Source organism: Vicugna pacos, chromosome 21 (assembly GCF_048564905.1).
Source record: "Vicugna pacos chromosome 21, VicPac4, whole genome shotgun sequence".
Classification (NCBI taxonomy): domain Eukaryota; kingdom Metazoa; phylum Chordata; class Mammalia; order Artiodactyla; family Camelidae; genus Vicugna; species Vicugna pacos.
The window spans coordinates 3,350,329-3,373,470 of record NC_133007.1 but is presented as its reverse complement, the minus strand read 5'-3'; the positions used below and the strand labels follow the sequence as shown (position 1 = coordinate 3,373,470).

At 50.7% G+C, this 23,142-nt stretch overlaps 1 long non-coding RNA gene across 1 annotated transcript in view; it reads right to left on the bottom strand.

Annotated features, from left to right (window-relative positions):
* The window catches only part of LOC107034321 (uncharacterized), a 61,724-nt gene that overhangs the window by 33,755 nt on the left and 4,827 nt on the right, over positions 1-23,142 (bottom strand). Inside the window, exons 2-6 of the long non-coding RNA XR_012062642.1 lie at positions 19,578-19,667; positions 17,923-18,070; positions 15,985-16,713; positions 10,261-11,060; positions 7,433-7,581 (exon numbers count right to left, since the gene is read on the bottom strand). This is a non-coding gene — a long non-coding RNA (uncharacterized lncRNA). The remainder of the gene's footprint in view (positions 1-7,432; positions 7,582-10,260; positions 11,061-15,984; positions 16,714-17,922; positions 18,071-19,577; positions 19,668-23,142) is intronic.

Here is a 23,142-nt window from a genome sequence, read left to right as displayed (position 1 = left end):
GTTAAGTATGAAGAGCCAATAAGGCAATAGGCAATATTATAGGCGAAATGCTTCTTTGTTTGACTTTGCATCATTTTATATTCCTTGATATTATAAAGATTTTTTAAAATTTGAGTTAAAAACTACTATAAAATTATTTACAAGAGATGGATGTGGCATTCACATTTTCATACATATGGGGTATTACAGGAAAACAGGCAGTTCTTCTACTGATTAATTATAGTCAGTTCGAGATCTGTCCAGGCACAGCATTAAGAATACTGCTGATTTCTCTCCTGGACTTTGAATTATCATGTAAGTTGAAAGCAAACAACGCTTCTTTTGCAATTTTTTTTTTCCTCTGAGTGCATCTTTATTTGCAATAGTTGCTGTTGGAGATTGTTGCTTATACACAAAAGGATGTAACTGGCACCACAACGACTGATCAGTGTTTGGCCGGGTCTCTCAGTTTTGCAGAAACAGCTGGAGTCACTGGAGCAGAATGCATATGTCTCCCTGAAAATTACAGAAGAACTGGCCCCTGATTAAATTTTATCTTCCTTTTAACAGTAACTATAATAAATTACTTAGAAAGGTTGTGGGGAATAATCTCATGAGTTAGGCTAATTTCTCAGAAGTTTTTAGTCCTACAACAATAACACCAAAAATATTCACATAATACAAAAGTCACGTGTAAGCATTCAAGAAAATAACACAAAGTTATGATTTTGATGAGAAGGAAGCACAGTAAGTATATTTTTTGGAAATCAGAATAACTGAGTGATTCATGTTGCTGACAATATCTCAGCTTTTTAATTACAGCAGGATTCTGTTTACATCACTGCCTCCCATTTCCTGGAGTTGAGAGCAATTGCTGTATCTTCAATGACACAGAGATAAATCTGTAATATTGTAACTACCCAACTATAATATCTAAGAGCACAGTATTGACAGCACAAACAGGAATCCTTTGATATTCAGAACAGACACATGACTTTGTTAAAAGTGAAAACTTCTGTTTGTCAGACTCCTTTTCTCTTTCACATTAAAGAGGATCATCTGTAGAGGGAGGTGCTCCTGGTGGCGGGTAACTTTGGCTTCCGGGGGTCTCCCCAGTCCTGCTTCCGCACCTGAGCCACGGGCTGTGAGCAGGTGGTCAGGAGCCAGGGTCCCCAAAGGGCCCTCTGTCCGCAGCAGTTCATTTCCACCTGTCTGTTGACAGTGACCGCCACCTGTCTCTGCCGCGGCTGGGGACCAGGGAGCAGGCGCATGGGCAGCTCTGCCTCCAGCACTCGGCTCCGCGGACCGTTTGGACACTGTCCCTACCCCGCTGATTACAAAACAGCAATGTCTCTTTTCTAGGAAGCATGGACAATGACATTAACATCCTGTACTTCGTCAGTAAAACTTAATTTTGTCCTCTTACATCAAGACTCTCAAACATGAGGAAGGGGAAGCCCAGCAGAATCCTCGGGGGCAGAGGCACCAAGGGGAATTCGGAGACGCGTGTATAACAGTTTTACAACTGGAGGTGAAACTCCGTCCTCCGAGCGTAAGTCAGCGAGGAGAGTGCGCAGTCTGCGTTTGGCCGGGGCAGGGGGTGGCGCAGCTAGGGAAACGCAGCTCTAGCCTCTGTTTCCTCTCAAGTTACTGTTAACTCAGATTGAGAGGGTCCACGTCCATTGAGACCATCTCTAGAACTGGCAAGTGTTTCAATTTTGTGTAGTAACAAGTTTTCAACAGTTTCTCATGCTGGCACATGAAGACGTAAGTTCTTCAGGAACACTTATGAAGGCGTAAATTGTTCAAGTATTTGAAAAAGTATTAATATCTTTCACAAATAAAACTGTGAGTTGAGCCCATATTCACTCACTTTGTTTTGCCTTCCTATAGATGCTAATCACATTTCAGCTACGGTTTACTCTTCTTTGCATTATTCTGAATTATTTAGTATTTTAGATAGCCTTGGGGGAAAAGGTCAAGATTTTAACAATATTTCTGTACTGTGGTAGGAACTTTATTAACTATAAATGATTTCCTAGCACATTACATTTGGGGACCTCAGAGCTGGAAGCTACTCTGATGAACAATTACAGGCAGTTCTTGATTATCTGCCAGCAAATCACAGGTAATGGTAACAAATTCTACCTTCCTCTGACCACACATTTAAGCCCTCGGACACTAGCACCTTTCGTGGACTTGGCACTGTAAACAAGTGCTCATGTTGGTCAAATGAAATTACATTTGGAAAGGAAATATGTTGCCCAAGAAAACCATGTTAAGTCACACCAAAGTGGTACCAGTGGACTCCTTTGCTTCTGGGCTAAATGTGTGAGGGAACCACACCTCCCGCCCCCCCGCCCCCGCACCTGCAAGCCTGCTCTGACATCCCCAGAATAGAGCTGTGTTCGAAATGTGTCCTGATGGGCAACTGCTGACTGTACATCAGAAAGTACTTTCATACAAGTTATGTTCCAAAGGCTCATTTGTAAGTTGGTTTTTTTCTAACATGGAATGTCTTTCTAGGTGGTGTATATATCAGAGTCACCTGGTGAGATTTTTTTAACTATGCCTTCTTCTTCCTCAAGATTCTGATACCTTCCGATATTAAGCATCATCTGTAAACATGCTACCATTTACCCCTTTGTTTTTAAACTGTATCTGCTCTTTTACTATTTTGAATAAGCTACAGTGAACATATGTTTTCATTTCTTTGGAGCTGATACCTAGGAGTGGAACTGCCAAATCAGAAAGTAGCTTGTTTAGTTTTATAAGACACTGCCACACCTGTTCTCCGAGGGCTGTGCTGTTTCTCGTCCCGTCAGTGGCACAGGGGAGTTCCAGCTGCTCCACGTCTCTGCCAACACTTGGTGTTGGAAGTCTCCGTGGTTTTACTCTGGTGGGTATCTCATCATGGTTTTAATTTGCGTCTTCCTGATGATTAATGATGTTGAGCAATTTTGCTTGTGCTCATGGGCTGAGTGTACAGTTGACCCTTGAACAACATGGACTTAAACTGTGTGGGGCCATTTTATGCGGATATTTTTCAGTCAGTACAGTTATGGTACCACACAGTCCAGGGTGGGTTGAATCTGAGGCATACAGAGAGGCCCTCTCTGTATGTCCCTTTATTACTGAGTTGTAAAAATTCTTCACATGTCCTGGTTACAAGTCCTTTTGGTAGGTATATGTTTTGGAAATGATTTCTCCCAGTCTGTAGTTGGCCTAATTATAGTCTTTATGAATATGAATAGAGTTTTTTAATTCTGATAAAGTCTATCTTATCAGTGTTGTTGTTTTTCTAAATGGCAGTTACTTTGTGTATCTTGTCTAAGAAATTTTTTCTTGCCCCCACGTTACACCAATAATGTTCCCCAGCATGCTTTATGGATTTAGATTTACATTTAGAACTGTGATGTCTCAGATTACTTTTATATGTTATGGGGGGGTAATTAGGTTTATTGATTTACTTATTTATTTTAACGAATTGACCCCAGGACCTCGTGCATGCTAAGCATGCGCTCTGCCCCTGAGCTGTGTGCCCTCTCTCCCCAGTTTTGTATGTTATGTAAAGTAAGGAGTGAGGTTTTTCTCTGAACCATAGGGATATCTGAATGCTCCCACATCACTTGTTGAAAAGATGTTTATTTCCCCCGTTTGATTGATTTTGGTGCCTATAAAGGCACGAAGTCAAAATCAAGTGAGCTGGTAAGCATGGGTTCATTGCTGGGCTCCCTGTTCTGAGACTCTGGCCTGTTCACCTGTCACCGCGGTACCACGCTTACGGGATTCCTCTAGCTTTATTGTAAGTTTTGAAGTCAGGTAATTTAAGACTTCAACTTTGTTGTTGTTGTTTCTCCAGAATTGTTTTAAATATTCTATGTTGGAATCCTTTGCATTCCTATATAAATTTTAGAAATTAGTTTGTCAGTGTCTAGAAAAGAGGCCTTTTGGGATTATGACTGAAATTGCATTCAATCTGTAGATCAATTTTGGTAGAACTGGTATCAATATTGAGTGTTCTTATCCACAAATACGATATATCTCTCTGTTTATTTATATTTTCTTTCACTTGCATCAGTAATATTTTGTAATTTTGATGTTTTTATATTTAATGTGTGTCTCTTCTTCACTGGGACTTGTCCAGCAAGGCAGTCTGACTGTCTCGGCCTTTAATTTGGCATGTGTGGTTCACATATAGTTAATGTAATTATTTATATGGTTGGATTTAGCTCAGTCATGTTTTCATGTGGTTTCTATTGGCTACATCCAGGGACTCTTTTTTGTCTTTGAATTTTTTCCTTCTTGCCTTTTTAAGGAGGTAGGAGAGATTAATTGGATATTTTCTAAAATTCTATTTTAATTTCTCTGTTGACTCTTTAACTGTATCTATTTGTACATATTTTTAGTGGCTGCTAAACATGCATCTTTAATGTTGCAACATACAGATTGCAATATACATTCTTAACTTTTCCCAATCCGCTCAGAGTTAACACTGCAACTTCACGGGAACTGCAAGAAAGGACCAGGCGCCTGTTGTCTGACTGCATCCTGTACATCTTCACTGCGTCTGTCAGACGTGTCAGCAAATGCTGTAAACCCCCAGTACCATTTTATAATTTTTGCTTTTTAAATAGTCCTATGTGTTTTAAAGAAATTAAGACAAAAAAGGATGGTCTTTGATATGTTTGTAAATTTCCCCTTTTCAGTGCTTTTCATTCCTTCCGGATGGTCCAGTCTCTCATCTGGTGTCCTCTCCTTCGGCCTGAAGAACCTCCTTTAGTGTTTCTTATCATCTAGGTTTGGTGACCACACATTGATTTTTTCACTTATCTTACATTTGTCTTTATTTCCCCTTCATTCTTTAAAGATACTTTGCTGGGAGTAGAGTTCTAAGCTGACAGTTCTTTTTTTCCTTTCAGAACTTCAAAGATACAGCTCCACTGTCTTGTGGCCTCCGCTGCTCCTGAGAAATTCGTCATCCTTTATGCATAGTGTGCTTTTCCTCTGGAAGCATTCATTTCCTTACTTTCTGGCTTTCCATCTGCTCCGCCAGGCAGTGGACACTAGGTCCCTGTCAGATGGGTGAGCACGTGTGCTGAGGCCACTGGGCTGGCAGGGCCGCCAGCACCCGTGACCCTCTCTGGAGGGGTCCCTCCTGCCCAGGTGTCCTTCGGGGAGGCCTGCTGCCCCGACCCCCAAACAAGAACACGGGTCCTTTCAGCGTGGCCGCTCTGTGGCCCCTCATGCTGGTGTTAGGGTCATTGAGGGAAGAAGCCAGACACAGCAGGCTTGTCGTCCTGTTGGTTCCACTCGTGTGACGGTGCACAACAGGCGACACTAATCCGAGGGTCAGACTGGGAGGAACTTCCTAGGGGAGGTAATGGAAATGTTCTGCATCTTGATCAGGGTTTGGTTAACACGGGTACACATTTGTCAAAACTCACGGAAGTACACTGAACACTTGTGTGTTTTGCTCTGTGTAGACTTCACGTCACAAGGAAAATGTCAAGCCAGCAGCAGGGGACGGGGCCTTCAGACTGAAGAGAGGCTGGGCGCCCGCGGCCGCCAGACCCACCCTGCGCACGCCCCATGCAGCAGCTGCAGCCAGTGCTGAGCCACTGCCGTGTCTGCTGCGGGGATTCTGACAAGTTCATTTTAAAGGAACGTTTTGAAAGTCTCCTTAGGTATAAAATCCAACTTTCTGTTTGGAATAAAAACCAAGGCTCTGAGAGGAGGTTTACATGTTGAAATATCACAGTAGCAGTGCCTTAACGTTTTTGTTAGCAATTCTGTGCAACCATCTTAAAGCATCAAGGTACAAGATTGGTACAGAAACCAATTTTTTTTAAATAGGTAGTGAAGACAACTGGTGGTGTTACCTGCTGGGTGCTAATACAGGGATTTCCTTTTTTTGTTTGAAGTTACTTTTACAGTCCTCACCACTTTTTCCCCCACATCCTTACAGCTTTGGTAAAGGCAGTGATTAAAGGTCGCTTGGTTTTGGGGGAGGGGGTGGCTCAGTGGTAGAGCATATGCTTAGCATGTACAAGGTTCTGGGTCAGTTCCCACTACCTCCGTTAAAAGAAGTGAAATCCAACACCCCCCCCCAAATGATCACTTGGTTTGGACACCAGTCTCACACCCTTTTTCATAAGGGATTGCGTTTTACGTTGCAGGCACGGCTTGCCCCATTCGCTTTCTGTCAGACGTCCTGGTCCCAGAGACATCACGGTTTCCAGCATTTGAACTTGGATCTTCACAGAGGGATGCAAAGGTGCAGAAAGACTACTGAGTGACCCAGCTGGACCAGAAGCCGCCAGGTTGCTTACTGCCTGACACAGAACCAACTGTGAATCCTGAAAGAGGGAGGAACAGACACCTTCACGGGCCCGTGTCAGTGTGAGTCAGAGCCGTCCTGTCAGCGTTCCGTGCCAGCGCTCCCCTCACCGTGTAGCACGCGGATTCTCCGTGCCCAGCTCTCTGTAATGTCTGCATGTGTCTCGGTGTTTGCTGTCTGCAGGGGCAGGTTGTTCTGAGCGGAAGTCCTTCTCCGTCCATGAGCACGAGCTGGCTGTGCTGAGTGAGGGCACATGGCAGCTGCTTCTCTATATAATATTTAAAGTGGGGTGTTTTCTGTATTGACAAACAGGGAATTGGCAGGTGGTGTCTCTCGTATGTATTAGATTCCCCAAGGTGATGACCCAGGGGTAAGACTTTCCAGCATTTCCTGTGGATACCTTTCAGATGAGCATGAGAGACAGACCACCCGAGAAATGAACAGAAATGGAACGGGTGGGGAGTTCTGCTGGAGTGGAGGGTGGGGAGCCACCAGGCAGGGGTTTTGTGCTCGCCTTAGTGTTTTTAAGAAGCCCGAGCGGGGGCACTTAGTGATGGGTGCCTAAGAGTTCATTACCTTCATCTCTGTTCTTTGGTGTTTTTTGAAATTTCCTCTAATTGAGACTGGAACCATGGGTCTACAGTGGTCTGGAAAGAACCCTGGGAGAGCAGGGCTTTGACCTGCAGCAGTGGTTGGGCAGGAAGGGCTGAAAGGAGAGCCCGTGTTGTGGGAGGGCCAGGGAGACAAGGTGTGTGCTCTGGGGAAGGCGGAGTGTGAAGTGCTCGGGGTTCACACTCTGTAACATGGAAGCACAGTCTTTCCACCACCCTGAAGGCCACACTGTTTCCAAAACCACCTTTTCAGTCTGATAACCTTTAAGTTGATTGTTCAGGACAAGTCTCCAAACCATCATCATAGATCCAGACCAGAGTCAACAAACTGTAAAATAAAGGAGTGAATGTATTCATCCAAGGGTTCGGCCTTCCCCCAAGGTCCTTGCAGTGTTCATCTTAGCTGTGTACCACGTTACCTCAAAATTCAGTTAAAATCATAATAAACATGTCTGCTTCTGTGGGAAACTGAAGAGCAACTTAGCTGGCATTTCTGGCTCACCGTCTGTCACGAGGCTGCAGAGCAGACGGCATCTGCAGCGGGAGGAGGCGTCCAAGGCGGCATGCAAGCTGGCGCTGCGGGCGGGGGGCTCGGCTCACCTCTCTGTTCATCTCCTGGGGCCAACGTACAAAGGTTCACGTCCTTGGTGGCTTGAAAAACAGATTTACTGTCTCAGTGCTTGTGGCTAAAAATCTGGGATCAAGGTGTCAGCGGGGCCAGGGTCCTAAGGATCCCGGGGAGGATCTGGCCCGTGACTTTCTCGTAGCTTCTGGGGGTGCCAGCCACACTGAGCGCTCCGCCTTGCAGACACGTCGCTCCAGGCCCTGCCGCCATCCTCACCCAGGCTCTCCCCATGTGCTCCTGTGTCCCTCCTCCCGGTCTCCCTAGGATACCAGGTGTACTGGACTATGGGCCCACGCTGCCCAGGATAGCCTCACCTTAACTAACAGCATCTGCAAAGACCTGATCTCCAAATAAGGTCACATCCTGAGGGTCTGGGAAGGACCTGAATGTGGGGTTGGGGGGCTGCTGTGTCTCAAACCGACTACACTCTCCACGTGGGCCTCTTCACGTAGCTTAGAGGTCAGATGACAGGGCAGCGGGATTCCCCAGAGCAAGGACCTGAGAGCTAGCAGGGCAAACTCCTCTGCCCTGTTCGGGGGTACATCATGGCAGGACAGAGGAAAAGGGCACAGGAATTATCTAGTGTTCACAGATGACACCGTGTAGGAAGAGAAAAAGAGACGGGGTGTGGTCACAGTGCGACTGGGGCTGCTGCCACTTGAAGCAGCATGGTCAGGGGGTCAGGATGGCCAGGGCACGACAAGCTGAGGGAAGGGGCCCTGTGGGTGTTTGGGTAAGAGTGTTACAGCCCAGGGAACTGCCTGTGCAAAGGCCCTGCACAGATGGCCGCCTCGCTGAGGAGCCATCCCCGAGATGCTGGGAGGAGTTAACTGGTTGACAGGCGGTGCTTCCTGCACAAAAGAGACACTTAGACATGGCTGCCGTCACCACCACTAAGATGATTTTTACTCCCAACGTCTCAGAGCATCAAGGCCTTCAGAGACCCAGGCACGCATATGGGAGTCTGAGCTGCCTCTGGGCCAGGTGACCGTGTCCTGTCCTGCAGCCAAGCTCCCCGCTTCACAAAGTGGCAGCCCCATCCCACCGGCCCTGCCTTCTGTCTTCCCACAAGGCCCCCAGCCCTGCCACACAGCCTCAACGCACTTTGTCACAACTGCTGGAATCGGCCTACACACACACATTCACACACAGTGGATGCAAGTACCTCCCACCCTCACACACACGCACAGAAGAACGCAATGCACACACACATACCGACATGCTGGAAGGGGGTAGGCATGACAATGGGCACACGCATGCCCCATGCACTGACACATTCACACATACACTCCTTGTGCACACAACACCCTCGGGGAAGGAAGGAGCTGCCCCAGCCAAGGTGGCAGTGACCTCCGCCTTGCCCAGCCCGACGATCTGCCCTCAGGCCTCCCACTCCAGCGCTGGGGGCCCTGATACACAGAAGCAAGATCGGGATTTTCTAATGTTTCCTGGATGCCACACCTGCACCCTCGTCCAAGGGCTCTGGCCACCTGTTCCCTCCTCTACTGATCCTCTCCAGCAAATCACTGCATCAACACGTTTCTAATCCAGGGTCCTTGGCCTGGGGGCCATGACTAGAAACAGGTCCAGGATAACCGGCTTCCTTCCTAACCGCACTTAGCTTATTTTGTGCCTCTATAGATACTATTCTGGGGAATCCATCAGTGCCACTGGCTCATGAGAGGCCAAGGGCCCAGGACCACGTCACCTGGCCCCGTGATGACCTGCTGGCATGAACGCGCAGCCCAGCCTGGCCCCTGCTGCCCTGCCTGCCCTGGCTAAGGCCCCAGCCTCCCACAACATTCTGGGCTTCCTGCAAGGAGGGATCCCCTCCAAGGGTCTGCAAGGCCCCCTACCTGCCCTGCTGCCATGGAGTCCCACCCAGTGTCCCAGCCCACTGATCGTGCCCTCCTATGCAGGCGCCCCGCTCACCACGGAAACCAAGCCACTAAGAAGGTGAACCGTGCCCCAACCCCTCCCTGCTGGATCTCCCCCAGCACACATGCACCCCTGCTGTTGTCGCCGATGCCCGTACCTCTCCCAGAATCTTGAACACGGCTCCCTAACCAAATGAGCTCCTAACTCGGGGTGACACAGAGCCCCAACACCAGGGAACCCCCTCACCCCACACCTGACGCCCACTTGTGTTTTGGTGTTTGCACCTCCTCCCTCTGCTGACCCAGAAGGCAGCACCAGGACACAAAGGACTTTCCTTGTGCCTCTTCACTGCATCTCATCGCTGGCACCAGAACACCTCACAGGAGCTGGGGAACTAGCTGCTTGGTAAGGATTTGTGCGGCCACAACACATGCAACCCCCAAACTGCATCTCCTGACCACACATCCAGAAGGCCGACTCTCCGCATTTTGCCATGTCCCAGGAGGCCCCTGCAGACCCTGCCACAGGCCGCGGCAGCCTGCTGCCCCATCAGAATTGCCCTACCTGCAGAAAAGGGACCTCCCCTAGCCGGAAGTATAAACCTCCCTCATCCTAGGAGAAACCAGCCCCATCCTGCCCTGAATACTCAGCAAGCACCTCCCAGAGTGCTGGCACCATGCCCGACACTGGGGGCCAAAGGCAGGCACCCCAGGTCCCTATACTCACAGTGCAACTGACTTCCCCAAGGGAGCCCTCAGGGATGGGTGGCCAGGGCAGCCCTGCAGAGGAGACCCTCTCCCCCGTGCCCGTCCCCAATGGTCACTCACCTAGAGTGCATCCCCGCCTCATCCTGGGTCAGGCAGGTGAGGCAGTTCTCAGGGCCACCAGCCAAGTAACTGGGGTTATGGTTGCCCATGACCAGGTAATTAATGGAGCTGTCGCTGGGGTGGGAGGGCCGCACCCTGGGGCCAGGGTCATCATCTGGTGGCAGCTGCTGTCCCTTCATCTGCAGGAAGGCCAGGGGACCCTGAGGAGTCGTAGAGCCTCAGCACATCACAGCTCTCCAGTCCCAGGTAGCTAGGCGTGGACTCCAGGAAGAATTCCAACAGGTAGATGTGGACGCAGACAGGGCTGCTGCAGGCAGGCACCCTGGCAACTTCACGTAGACCTTGTAGCGGTGCGGGTCTGCGTTGCACAGGGTCCAAGAGTAGCGCAAGGCATCAGCAGGGAACTCAGTGGCCACCAAGAAGTAACCGAAGAACTTTCCCTGCACCAGCATGGGGCACGGCCCAGCCCCAGGACCCACGTCCAACCCTGAGACCACACATGGCTGGCACCCCAGCAGCAACAAAAGCAGCAGATCAAAAATCCATAGAGCGTCCAGGGCAGTGGCCTGGCCCCTCATCCTGGCTGGCGGGGCCACCGGGGTTCCACAGGCTGGGCAGGCAGGCATGGGCCAGGCCTTGACATTCCAGGGTCTGGCGGCCAGTACAGCCAGGCTGGGCTAGGGCCAGGTCGCAGGGCTCTGAGCAGAGGCAGGAAGAAGAGAGGGCTTCAGACGACCAAGGGGGCAGCAGTGGCTCCTAACATCCGGGGCCCGGACGCTGGCCTGGGCTGCCATCAGCAGCTGGAAGAGAAAGCAAAAGAGAGGACTGTCAGCCCCGTGGGGAGGCTGGGACTTGAGCGTGCTGGGGGCAGCGCCCACCCTGAGCTTGGGGCCCTCACACAGGCCCTGGCCCTGCTCTCAAGCACCTTCTCTAGGAACCTGTCTGTCACATGCCAGTGTGTTCACCTGCAGGGACGGGAGGGGCAGGAAGCCAGCGGCCAGGGCACGTCCTTTCCCACATAGGCCTGGGTGGGAGCAGTGGGTAGCCCCGGCCAGGGCCACAGGCCACATGGGCCTCGGCTGTGCCCATCTGGACAGACAGACTGGCATGGCCACCCTGCTCTGGGCCTGTCTCCAAGCCCCATGGTGACCATGGGGATCATTTCCATTCTGGGCCTCTGTGGCCTCTCTGACCTTACCCCTCCCCAACCCCATCTTTCAGGCAAGGATCTGTAAACCCAGCCAGAGGGGATGCAGGACAGGGAGGCAGAGGAGAAAAGTCATTCCAGCCATCCCACAGCCTCCCTGCAGCCCCACTCTCTGAACCTCAGCCCATGTGGGTGCAGACTCCCTTCCCATCTCTGCCTCCTCACATAAAAATTTACCCATTGTTTTGGGGCTGTAGGTGGGGTCAGACCCCGGTCTCTGGCTGTGACTTTCACATCCGACTGCCTCCACTCAGCCCCCATCCACCCTGCTGCCTGTCACAGGGCCCCTCAGGTGCCCCCTTCAGCCTCCCACCTGCGCTCCCAACAGGAAACTCCCCTCCTCCTTTACCCCCAACCCAGATTCTCCTGCAGCCACTGGGTCCAGGCTTCTGCCTGGACAGATGCCTGCATCCTGCCTTGACCAGGTCGGCAAGGTTGCCACCCCCCAATTTCATGGCGAGGAAACCGAGGCTCAGATAAAGTCACAGTAAGGAGGTGGGAGTACCCACATCTGAACCCCAGATTGACCCCAATGCCCGTGACCCTGGGGTCACTTGCCCTGCTCCAGGAGAGGGTGCTGGCTGTGTGCTACCCACTCACACCCAGTGGAGGAAGGCAGCTCCTGGCCCAGGTGAGCGGGGATGCAGTAGAGCTGTCCTGGCCTCAGGAAGCCAGCACCGCCCTTCCTGGACTCGCCTCCACGTGAAGCCTGGTAAGTTCCTTCTGCTTCCAAGCCTCGGTTTTCCTACCCTTCCCAAAGCCTGTGGCCGGCCATCGCCCCACACAGCAGCGAGGCCAGCGGGCGAGTAGGGAGACTGCAGTCTGTGCACCAGAGCTGGCCCAGCCTCCTGGTGTTGGCACCTCCGCTCTGCGGACTGTGCACACACTGGCCTCCTGCCCACAGGGACTCATTTCTTGCTGCCTGGGCCCAGCTGGCCGGTGACATAAGGTTGGTCACTGTTTGCAGTCCCCTCCTGGCGTCCGTGCTGACAGGTCTGTAGGAACGACAAGAGCTGGGCGTGGGTGGCCTCTGGCTCTGAGTGATCTGGGCCAGGACAGCTACACTTGGGCTGCCCCTCTCGTGGCTGTGTGGGCTCGGGCCCGTCCCTCACCTCCCAGCCTCAGTGTCCCCATCTGTAAGGTGGGAGTTAGGCTTCACGCATTCAGCACAAGGGTATGAGCTGGACCTGCTGGTTTACCCAGAGATGGGGCAGGAGGGGACCCCAGGGGGAGAAAGGCTGGTTGGGGATGCTAGGTCACAAGGGGCGGCCCTGTGGGGGCTCTTCAGTGGCAAGTGTTCATGTCCTCTGAGGAGGGAACTTGCCAACTCCTCATGCTGCCCCTTCGAGCAGTACTGGGCAAACTTGTACTTGGCCCCTATCATTGGGAAGTCCGTTCTCTTCCCTGCCTCCGGACCATTCCGGGGACAGTCTTGGTGGTGGTGGTGGGCAGAGCCACCTGCCCTGGACTCCTAATCAACGTCTGGGGACAGAGACCAGGGCAAAGGTTCCACGGCCAATCACACACCTAGGAGGGTGCCCACTCGGCCTGATGGCAGGGTGGCAGTGCGACCTGAAATCTCTCCTGAGCCTCAGCCCCACCTGCAGCACGCCCTCCCCTGCACCCAACTTGAGACCTACTGCTGCCATCACCCAGGGCCCCAGCCCCGGAACAACCCTCTCTGATGTCCTGGAGAACCCCAGAAGAAAATCTGACCACAGTCCAGTGCCTCCCCCAACACCACCCTATGTGACAGCCACTTCACTCTGCCCTGTCCCCACTGACCAGGGGTCAAGGCTATTTCAAAACCCAGCACCTTTCCCCCGAGGGGCCTGTACAGTCTCTGGGCCCACACTCTCCCCTCCTCATCCCAGCCCCTGGCAGCCCACCCCACAGCCCTCCTGTCTGGAAAGCAGGTACAGCCCAGAGTAAATGCTCAGATTGTGTGCTGGGGATGACAAGGTGGTGGAGGCAGGTGAGGGCCAGGCCGCCTCCACCATGCTGTGCACTCGCGGGCCTGGAGGGAAGAGCAGGGCTCACGGAGGGAGGGGACCACCACTGGGCTCCATCCTGTGCCGGGTGCTGGGTCCTCGAAGCAGCAGTCCCGGGGGCACCTGCTGCGGCTCCACTTTGCAGACGGGCACATGGGGGCCACAGAGGAGCCACCCTGGTGGGGACTCCCAGGTCCTGGTGCCCGAGACAGGATCCAAGCCCAGGTCTATTGGACAAGTCCCTGCCCTCTGCACGGCCTGGCACTGCCCCAGGGCAGACAGCACCGATCTGAATTCTGCTCGTGTCCCAGGGCCCAGGGGAGCTGGACCGAGTCGAGGCCCTCCCAGCATCCCTGTGGGCTGGCCTCATCTGCACCAGCTCACTCCTCTCTTCAGCGCATGTCGGGGGAGCCAGGCCCACCCGCTGTCCTGCAGAGGGCAAGAGGTGGCAGTGAGCATTAGAAGCAGGACAGCACCCCAATCACAACTGCCCCTTGGAGAGCCCACCAAGCTTTCCAAGCGGCGCAGGGGGGCAGGCCTTCGGGGAGGAAGGAAGCAGGAGGAAGATGCTCAGGACACAGGAGCGAGAACCTCAGGCCCAGCTGGGCTGCGGGGCCGGCGGGGCCGTTTCTGGCCTGGACCCTGAGGAGGCGGGAGGTACCAATGAGGAGGGAGTTTAGGAGCACGACAGGGCAAAGCCCCGTCTGGCAGCCACACCCCTAGGACTGAGACCCTGGAGTGAGACTTCACCTGCTCTTGGGGCCAGAAGACAGCCCAGAACAGCCCACACATGAAGTTCTCAAACAGGGTTCCTTGGAGCCCTGGGACTCCACAGTGAGGACCGTCCTCTAGAACACAAATCACTCCATGCCCTGGGCATTGGGGTAGGCTCTGCTGGCCAGAAGGTGGTCCCACTATGAGTTTGAGCATCATGGAACTGGCCCGCTCTGCCTCTTCTGGCTGGATCTTGGGGCAGAGCTGGCTAGGGGCCCAGGCCACCAGCATGGACAGCTCCTGCACCCTCCCACCTCCCAGATCCGCCAATGCCCTGCATCTCCGCTCCTCAAAAGAGCCCTCCATACTCTGCTCCATTCACCTCCTCCCCACCTGCCAAGGACAACTGCCACCAGCACGCCAGCCTGGGGGAAGGAGGGGGAGCTAACCTCCATTTTGCCAACCCCAAAGATCTACCCTCCTGGTCTCCCGCCCCAGCACTGGGGACCCTAAAGATGGGTTTTTTTTGTTGGTTTCCTGGATACCACACCTGTCCCACTTTCCAGGGCTCCGGCCACTTATTCCCTCCTCTCCTGATCCTCGGCTTTGGGCCTATGAACAAAATCAGGTCCAGATAACCAGCTTCCTTTGTAACCCCACGTATCTTGTTTGGTGCCTCTACAGATGCTGTTTTGTGGAATCCATCAGCCCCACTAGCTCAGGAGGGGCCAAGAGCCCTGGACCTCGTCACCTGGCCCCGCGATGACCCGCTGGCGTGAAAGCCCAGCCTGGCCCCTGCCGCCCTGCCTGCCCTGGCTGCGGCCCCAGCCTCCAGTGACTCCCTGGGCCTCCTGCAAGGAGGGCTCCCCTCCAAGGGTCTGCAAGGCCCCCCGCCTGCCCTGCTGCCATGGAGCCCGGCCCAGTGTCCCAGCGCTCTGATCATGCCCTCCTGTGCAGGCGCCCCGCCCACCAAGGAAACCAAACTGCTAAGAAGGTGAACAGTGCCCCAACCCCCCCGCACCGGGTTCCCACCCAGCACACATGCACCCCCGCCGTTGTCGCCGACGCCCACAAGGCTTGCCCGCACCTCTCCCAGAATCTTGAACACGGCCCCCTGACCAAATGAGCCCCTAACTCCGGGTGACACACAGCCCAACACCAGGGGCCCCACCTCCCCCCACCCACCGCATCTTATGTTTGGTTGTTAGTGCCTCTTCCCTACCCTCACTGGAAAGGCAGCTTAGGACACAAAGGACTTTCCTTGTGCCTCTTCACTGCTCCTCGTCCCTGGCACCAGAACACCTCCCAGGAGCTGGGTAACTAACGAGCTGCTGGGTAAGGATTTGTGCGGCCACAACAAGTGCAACCTCCAAACTGCATCTCCTGACCACGCTTCCCGACAGCCCACTCTCATTTTTCTCCCGTGTCCCAGGAGGCCCCTGCAGACCCTGCCACAGGCCACGGCAGCCTGCTGGCCCATCAGAATCGTCCTACCTGCAAAACAGGAGGGATCTTCCCCAGCTAAAAATGAAAAACTCCCTCATCCTGGGAGAAACCAGACCCATCCTGCCCTGACCACTCAGCAAGGACCTCCCAGTGTGCCGGCACCACACCTGGTCCTGGGGGCCACAGGCAGGCACCCAAGGTCCCTATCCACTCAGTGAGCCTGCAGAGAACATTTCTCAGTGCAACTGACATCCCTGAGGGAGCGCTCATGGATGGGTGGCCAGGGCAGCCCTGCAGAGGAGACCCTCTCCCTATTCCCTCTGCCCAGAGGGCTGCCCTTTGGGCCTCTCCCCAGTGGTCACTCACCTGGAGCGCATCCTGGCCTTGGTCCTGGGTCAGGCTGCTGAGGCAGTTCTCAGGGCCACCAGCCACATCACTGGGGTTGCGGTTGCCCATGGCCAGGTGTTCCATGGAGAAGTTGTCACTAGGGTGGGAGGAACTGCTTGCTGCCCTGCAGGAAGGCTAGGGGCCCCGAGGGGTCGCAGAGCCTCAGCACCTCGTCAAAGCTCTCCAGGCCCAGTTAGGTGTGCATGGACTCCAGGAAGGAGTCAAACTGGTAGATGCGGACGCGGGCTTGGCTGCTTTGGTCACATTCATGTAGAGCATGTAGGGTCACGTGTCCAGGCTGCACAGGGTCCAGGAGCAGTGCGAGGCATTGGCAGGGAACTCAGAAGCCGCCAAAAAGTACCCAAGAACTTGCCCTGCACCAGTGTGGCGCATGGCCCGGCCCCACATCTGCCTCCACAGCGACATGTGCCTCGTGCCCCAGCAGCGGCAGAAGAAAGATTCAGAGGGCGCCCTAAGCAGGCGCCTGGCCCGTCATCCTAGCTCGTGGGGCCGCCGGGGTTTCACGGGCTGGGCAGGCAGGTGCGGACCAGGCCCTGACATGCCAGCGTTTGGTGGTGAGTGGGGCTGGGCTGGGGCACAGGGGCTCTGAGTGGAGGCAGGAGGAAGAGAGGGCTCAGGAGAACGAAGGGGCAGCAGTGGCTTCTAACATCCAGGGCCCTGAAACCGGCCTGTGGCTGCCAGCAGAGGCTGGAAGAGAAAGCAGAAGAGAGGACTGTGAGCCCTGTGGGGTGTCTTGGACTCAGGTATGCTGGGGGCAGTGCCCACCCTGGGCTTGGGGCCCTGACACAGGCCTTGGCCTTGCTCTCAGGCAACTGCTCTCTGTACCTGTCTGTTTGCCACCTGCCAGTGTGTCCAGGGGGGAAGGGAACCAGGGGTCCAGGCACATTCTCCCCAATCTAGGTGTGGGTGGGAGCAGTGGGCAGCCCCATTCAGGATCATAGGCTGCAGGGTTTTTGGTTGTGCCGAGCTCGACAGACAGACTGGCATGGGCCCCAGGGCTCATGGTGGCCATAGAGATCATTCCCACTCTGGTCCTCTCTGATCTCACCCCTCTCTCCAACCCCATCTTTCAGGGAAGGATCTGCAAACCCAGCCAGAGGGGATGCAGGACAGGGGAGCAGATGAGAAAGGTCATTCCAGCCATCCCCCAGCCTCCCTGCAGCCCCACCCTCTGAACCTCAGCCCATGTGGGTGCACAGAACCCTCCCATCTCTACCTCCTCACAGCAGGAGTGACTGGTTCTTCGGGGGATGAGGGTGGGGTCAGACCTCTGTCTCTCGCTGTGACTTTGACATCCAACTGCCTCTTCTCTGCCCCCACCCACTCTGCTGCCTGTCACATGGCCCCTCAGATGCTCCCTTCAGCCTCCCACCTGAGCTCCTGCCAGGAAGCTTCCCTTCCTTCTACCCCCTCCCACATTCATTTGGACACACATTCATTTTCATTTGGAAACAGGAGGAAAAGAGGAAAGAGGATCCAGGCAACACCTGTGCTAAGGCTCCTGAGCTGCCATTCAGCCTGTAAGTCCCGGCACAACAGGACCATCTACCGTCAGTGCCTGCAAGTAAGAGCTTGTTTTTGCCTTTTAGTATTTTCATGATATTCCTTTTTCTACATTTATCAAGTTGACTTGAATGGCTGTGAACCTTGATTGATAACAATGATGGACTTGTGCTGCTTCTGATTTTACTGGAATAAATGGAGAAGAAATTCATCACAGCAATGGAGCCCATGCACCACGGAGTCAGTCTGTCTGGGTTTAATCTCAGGTGCTAGCACTTACCAGGTATAAACACAGGCAGGTAATTTAATGTGTGAGTCTCCCTCTGCTCATTTATACAATGGTGAATGATTAACGAAAGTTGATTCTTGCCTCCTCTGCACCACTGGCCTCACCTGAATGCTTTCTCCCAGGCGGCAGCACTCCAGGCCTGGCAGCATCTCTATAACCCGGATGGGGCTGAATGGACACAACAGCTCAGTGAACGGCTCTGCGACACATGGAGACATTTGCAGCAATTCTTGACTTACATGAACACCTTCTCTGAAAACAAAGAGACAAGAGAGCAACATTATGTAATCACATCTATAATTAAGGCTACAGGTAAAAAGTATGTTACCTCAAAACCAAGACCACTTTCTGGCCAGAAAAAAATGCAAATTACATCAGAGACCTTCTAAATCACATTATTTCTCACTTTACGTGGAAAAACAATCTTCAGTAACAATATTCAGTGGTGGCGCTTCTAAGTCATACTCACACTACAAGGGTTAATTTTCTATAAAATGAATCCAATGGTATAGTTCCCTTGCCTAAAAAACTTTATAGTCGTTCTCCAGTACACAGACGACTCAGTATATTGTTTCTTAGCTTTACATATTAAGTTGTTCACTGTAAGCCCCCAAACCCTATTTTCCAGTCTCTATACTTCTAACTCCTCCCCCTGACACACCATGTATATAGCTTAATCTTCTGCCATCATCCCCACCATGTCATCCTCTGAATATGCGTGTTGCTTTGTTCCTTTAGGTTTCTGCACACCCAGGACCCTTCATCTAGGACCCCTTCCCAATTCCCTGCCTAGAAAACTGACACCAGTTATTTAAGCCCAGTTCACGTGCACCTGGGAACTCCTGACTCCTTCACACAGTCTATCCCTCTATCCTCTTGTTCCTGTAGCACTTTTTCCCGTATGTCTGGTGAAGAGCTTTTAACACTGTACTGTGCTTACATAAGTGCTTCTCTGCTCCATATGAAAAACTGAAAGAAAACATTGTGCACTTAGCTGTGCCCCCCAGAGCCTACCGTACTGTGGTGCATGGGGGGCCACAGTAGTGCGAAATGAAGTGTGTGAATGAATGAATTCCATATCTCTTTTTCTTAGGCCAGCTGCCTCCCACTCCCACTCTGGTTTCCATCCTGTGTACGTGTCTTGTACTACTATTATTGCCACGTGGGGACCCTGGGTTGTGCTACGTGTCCCTGTCACTGTCCTACACCCTACCGCTATCACTCGTGGGCATAATGGTAGTGAGCAAAGCACCCTCCCAGCAGTGTCATGGTGGTGACGAGTGGAATGCTAGCTCCATGACACAGTACTTCCACCTGGGCCTCTCCCTACTCAACATTAATACAGCTGTATTCTAGGGAAGATTTCCCAAGAAAAATTCTAGTCATCATTAACCCTTTCTGAGGATGACAGGAGTCTGAACAAATAACGTGAAGCCCAAAGTGATACAGTTGCAGCTACTACAGGAGAAGATATTGGGGGGGGGCGCTCTGCGGTGATGCTATCCAGGGTGAGTGCAGGTTACAGCTCCAGAAATGTCTCTGTGATGTTAGTGTTTCTTATGCAAAGACAAGCACCCTGATGTCCAGACTCAGAGATCCACAACTGCTCCCAAATACACACACACACACAATGTGTAGAAACAGCTATTAAAAGGAACTATCAACTGAAGAAATCATCACAATCAAAAGTTCTTCTGTGGATGTTCAGTAATTGTCTCTCCGCTAGATATTTCTTCCCAATATATTCTGCAAAATTTACCTGAAGTTTTTAAATGACTGTTTCAATCTGTTCAGAAAAGTGAGTGGAAACCAGCTCAGCAGCTTTACCAGGCTTCAGGGACACAAGTTCCTGGAATGAAAGGCAAAGATAAAATGATCTTTAATGCTAAATTTAACTACAATTTCCACAGATGTGAAGCATGAGCACCTACTTCAAAATTTTCATGAGCTTTTACACTGCCTTTCAGGAGACCTCAATATAGGGCCTCAATTTTAATGAAAGGCAAATTGCAAATAAACAAGATTTTGAAAGTACCATTCAAAATATCAGATTTTGATATAAAACATAATTCAGAATTCTTAGAAAATGAAAGCACTAAACATTCAGGACTTAGGCGATGACACCTACAGGATGAAAAGGAAAACACACCTCCCCAAACTCCCCTCAGGGAATTTCACCCTTGATATCAAAGTAGTAACTTCAAAGAAATGAAAACAAGAATAGAGTTGTGATTTCTCTGACTAAGAATTCTGAAATTTTACTTCTGATGCCTGGTGGACTTTGAAATCAGGAGTGTCTTAAGAAACTAACTTAAGGTCCTAACTCGAAGAGGTTGACCACTCTTCGTAAGGCCTATTTCTGTCAAATCGAAGACTTTCAATCTGCCCTCCCGTTGAACTTCCCTAGATACCACTGGCTCTCCTTTTCTTCTTGAAACTCTCTGCATACTTGGTTTCTGTGACCCTATTCCACCTTTTCAATTGCATGTTCTATTCCTAAAATGCAAAGATTGGCTACAGATCAACATATTATATTGTCAAATTAGAATAAGATAAGTTACTATGGCTGCAAAATGTATGACATGAATAGTAATTTTGTGATAGTATTTGTAGATGAATAATTAGCTAACAGAAATAACTACAGTTTACACCACTTTTATGCAATACACCTCAGAACAGAGAAGGTAATATCACAAATGAAAAAGAAATACTACTGATCTTCAGACATTAAAAAGAAACTTATGAATTAATTTGTGTTCAGAATTCGAAAATTTAAACAAAATGGGTAAATTCCTAGAAAAATATAATTTACTAAGCTAATGTAAGAAATGGAAAACCTGTGTTGATTTTTAACCACTAAAGAAATTGAATAAACAGTCAAAAATCTTCCCACATGGAACACTCTAGGCCCAAACAGCTTCACTGGTAAGTCCTAGCAATCATATAAGGAAGGAGTATTTCCAACATTAAATCTCTTATAAAGAATAGAAGAGAAAAAACTTCTTCAGCTCACTGTATAAGGCTAACAAAGTTTTGATACCTAAATCCAACAGAAGGCAAGAAAGAAAAGGAAAATTACAGATCCATCTTAATCGTGAACACTGGTACAAACATTCTAAATAAAAACAAAATCCAAAATGTATAAAAAAGATCAAGTTACAGTTACCCAGAGTTCAACACATAAAATTTACAACAAAAATATAATAAGTGAGAAAAAGGTAATAAAATTTACTCTTGAGAAAAACAGTTAGCATACTAGAAATAGGAGACTTCCATAAAAAAATTATAGTAAATACCACACATATTAGAAATAAAAATTTGTTAAATATTAACAATAGCACTATTGTGCTAAAAAATATAAAGTTGTGACAGTAAATCTAACAATCTAGAGATGAAAAATCTATACAGAGAAAATTATAAAACTTTATAGAAAGATAACTGAATAAAGGGTTATGCTAAGTGGTCACTGAATAGGAGACTCACAATGTAAAGATGTCAATTGAAACTGAAATTGAATGACAGATTCAGTACAATCCCTATCAGAAACATAAGGTTAAAAGGTTTTGGGGGGAACTTGACAAGTTGATTCCAAAATGTGTTTGGAAGTATCAAAGGTCAAGAATAGCCAATGCTCTCTTCAAGATATCAAGACTTACTATAAAGCAACAATTTTTAGGACAGTGTGGTACTGATGTAGAGACAAAGATCAATCAAATACAGCAGAGCCCAGAAAAACTGACCGAGTATGTAGACCCTTGATACACTCATGGAAAGGCCACACTGCTGAGCATGGGGAAAGGCAACCTTTCAACACAACTGCTTCTGGGAGAACCAGGTGTCCATATTTCCAAAAATTAGATGGACCTCCACCTCAAACTATATACAAAAGCGCTTTCAGATGGATCTAAGAATTAAAGATGAAAAAAAAAAGAGGAAGACTTCTCCTTTGACATGGAAACAAGAAAATTATTTTGACTTGGGGAAAAAAAAGCTTTTATTAAAAAGAACCATAGAAAAAAGCCACAGAGAAGATATTTGCAACAGGTATCACTGACAGAAAGACTTAATATCCAGGTACGTAAAGAACTCCTACAGATCAATGAGGACAAGAGACATTCCACCAGAAAAATGGGCAGGAGACTTGAATTAGCACATCACAGAAAGGAAATTTAAATGGTCAACAAATATAACAAGGCTACCAATCTCATTAGTAATTAAGGATATGTGAATTTAAAACATAATGAAATAATATATCTTTACACATACACTAGATTGACAAGATGTTTAAATCAAGCAAGAATACAGAGCTAATGGTGGGGGGAGGGGGGCTGCCCTACGGAGCTGGTGGATTTGCCCCAGGCTCCCTTCTCCCCCACACCTGGCTTGCGGGCAGCCTTTGCTGCCCCCAGTAGCGGCACACACATTTCCTAGTTTGCTTACTGGAGGCTGGTGAGATGTGGTCAGCTGGTAGCGGTCAGGTGGCCCCCACCCCCCGCCCCCCACCTCCACTGCACCCCACCCACCTCCCAGGAGCAGGCCAACTGGGACACGTGGTCCCGCGACCTGGGGCAGCAGAGGCCACCCCCAAGCCAGGCCACAAGGGAGACTGGAGCAAAGAGGCCAGCTCCTCCAAGGCAGGCGCCCTCCCCCAGCTGCCCCCTGCTCCCTGACTGCACCACGCCTACCTCCTGGGAGCTTGCTGACCTGGGGACCTGCCTACAGCCAACTTGAGGCAGCAGAGGCCACCCCCAGGCCAGGCCACAGGGGAGATGGGAGCAAATGAGTAGTTCCAAAGGGGCAGCCTCCCTCCTCCCGCCGCTGCTGGTACCATCCTCCCAGCCCCCTGACTGCACTGAGCCCATGGTCTTACCAAAGTGGGTACAGAGGGAACATATTTCAACATAGTGAAAACTATTTATAACAAACCTACAGCCAGCATAATACTCTACAGTGAAAAGCTGAAAGCCTTTCTGCTGAAATCTCCAACAAGACAAGGATGCCCACTCTCACCAGCTCTATTCAATACAGTATCGAAAGTCCTAGTATAGCAATTAGACAACAAAAAGAAAGAAAAGGGATCCAAGGTGGAAAAGGAGAGGTAAAAGTGTCATTCTATGCGGATGACATGGTACTATGTACAGAAAACCCTAAAGGTTCCCCACAAAAACTGTAAGAGCTAATGAAAGGATTCAGCAAGGTAGCAGGACACAGCATCAACATGCAGAAATGAGTGGCATTCCTTTGCACGAAAGTAACAATTCCTTTAAAAACTACATCCAAAAACATAAAATACTTAGGAATAAATCTGACCAAGGAAGTGAAAG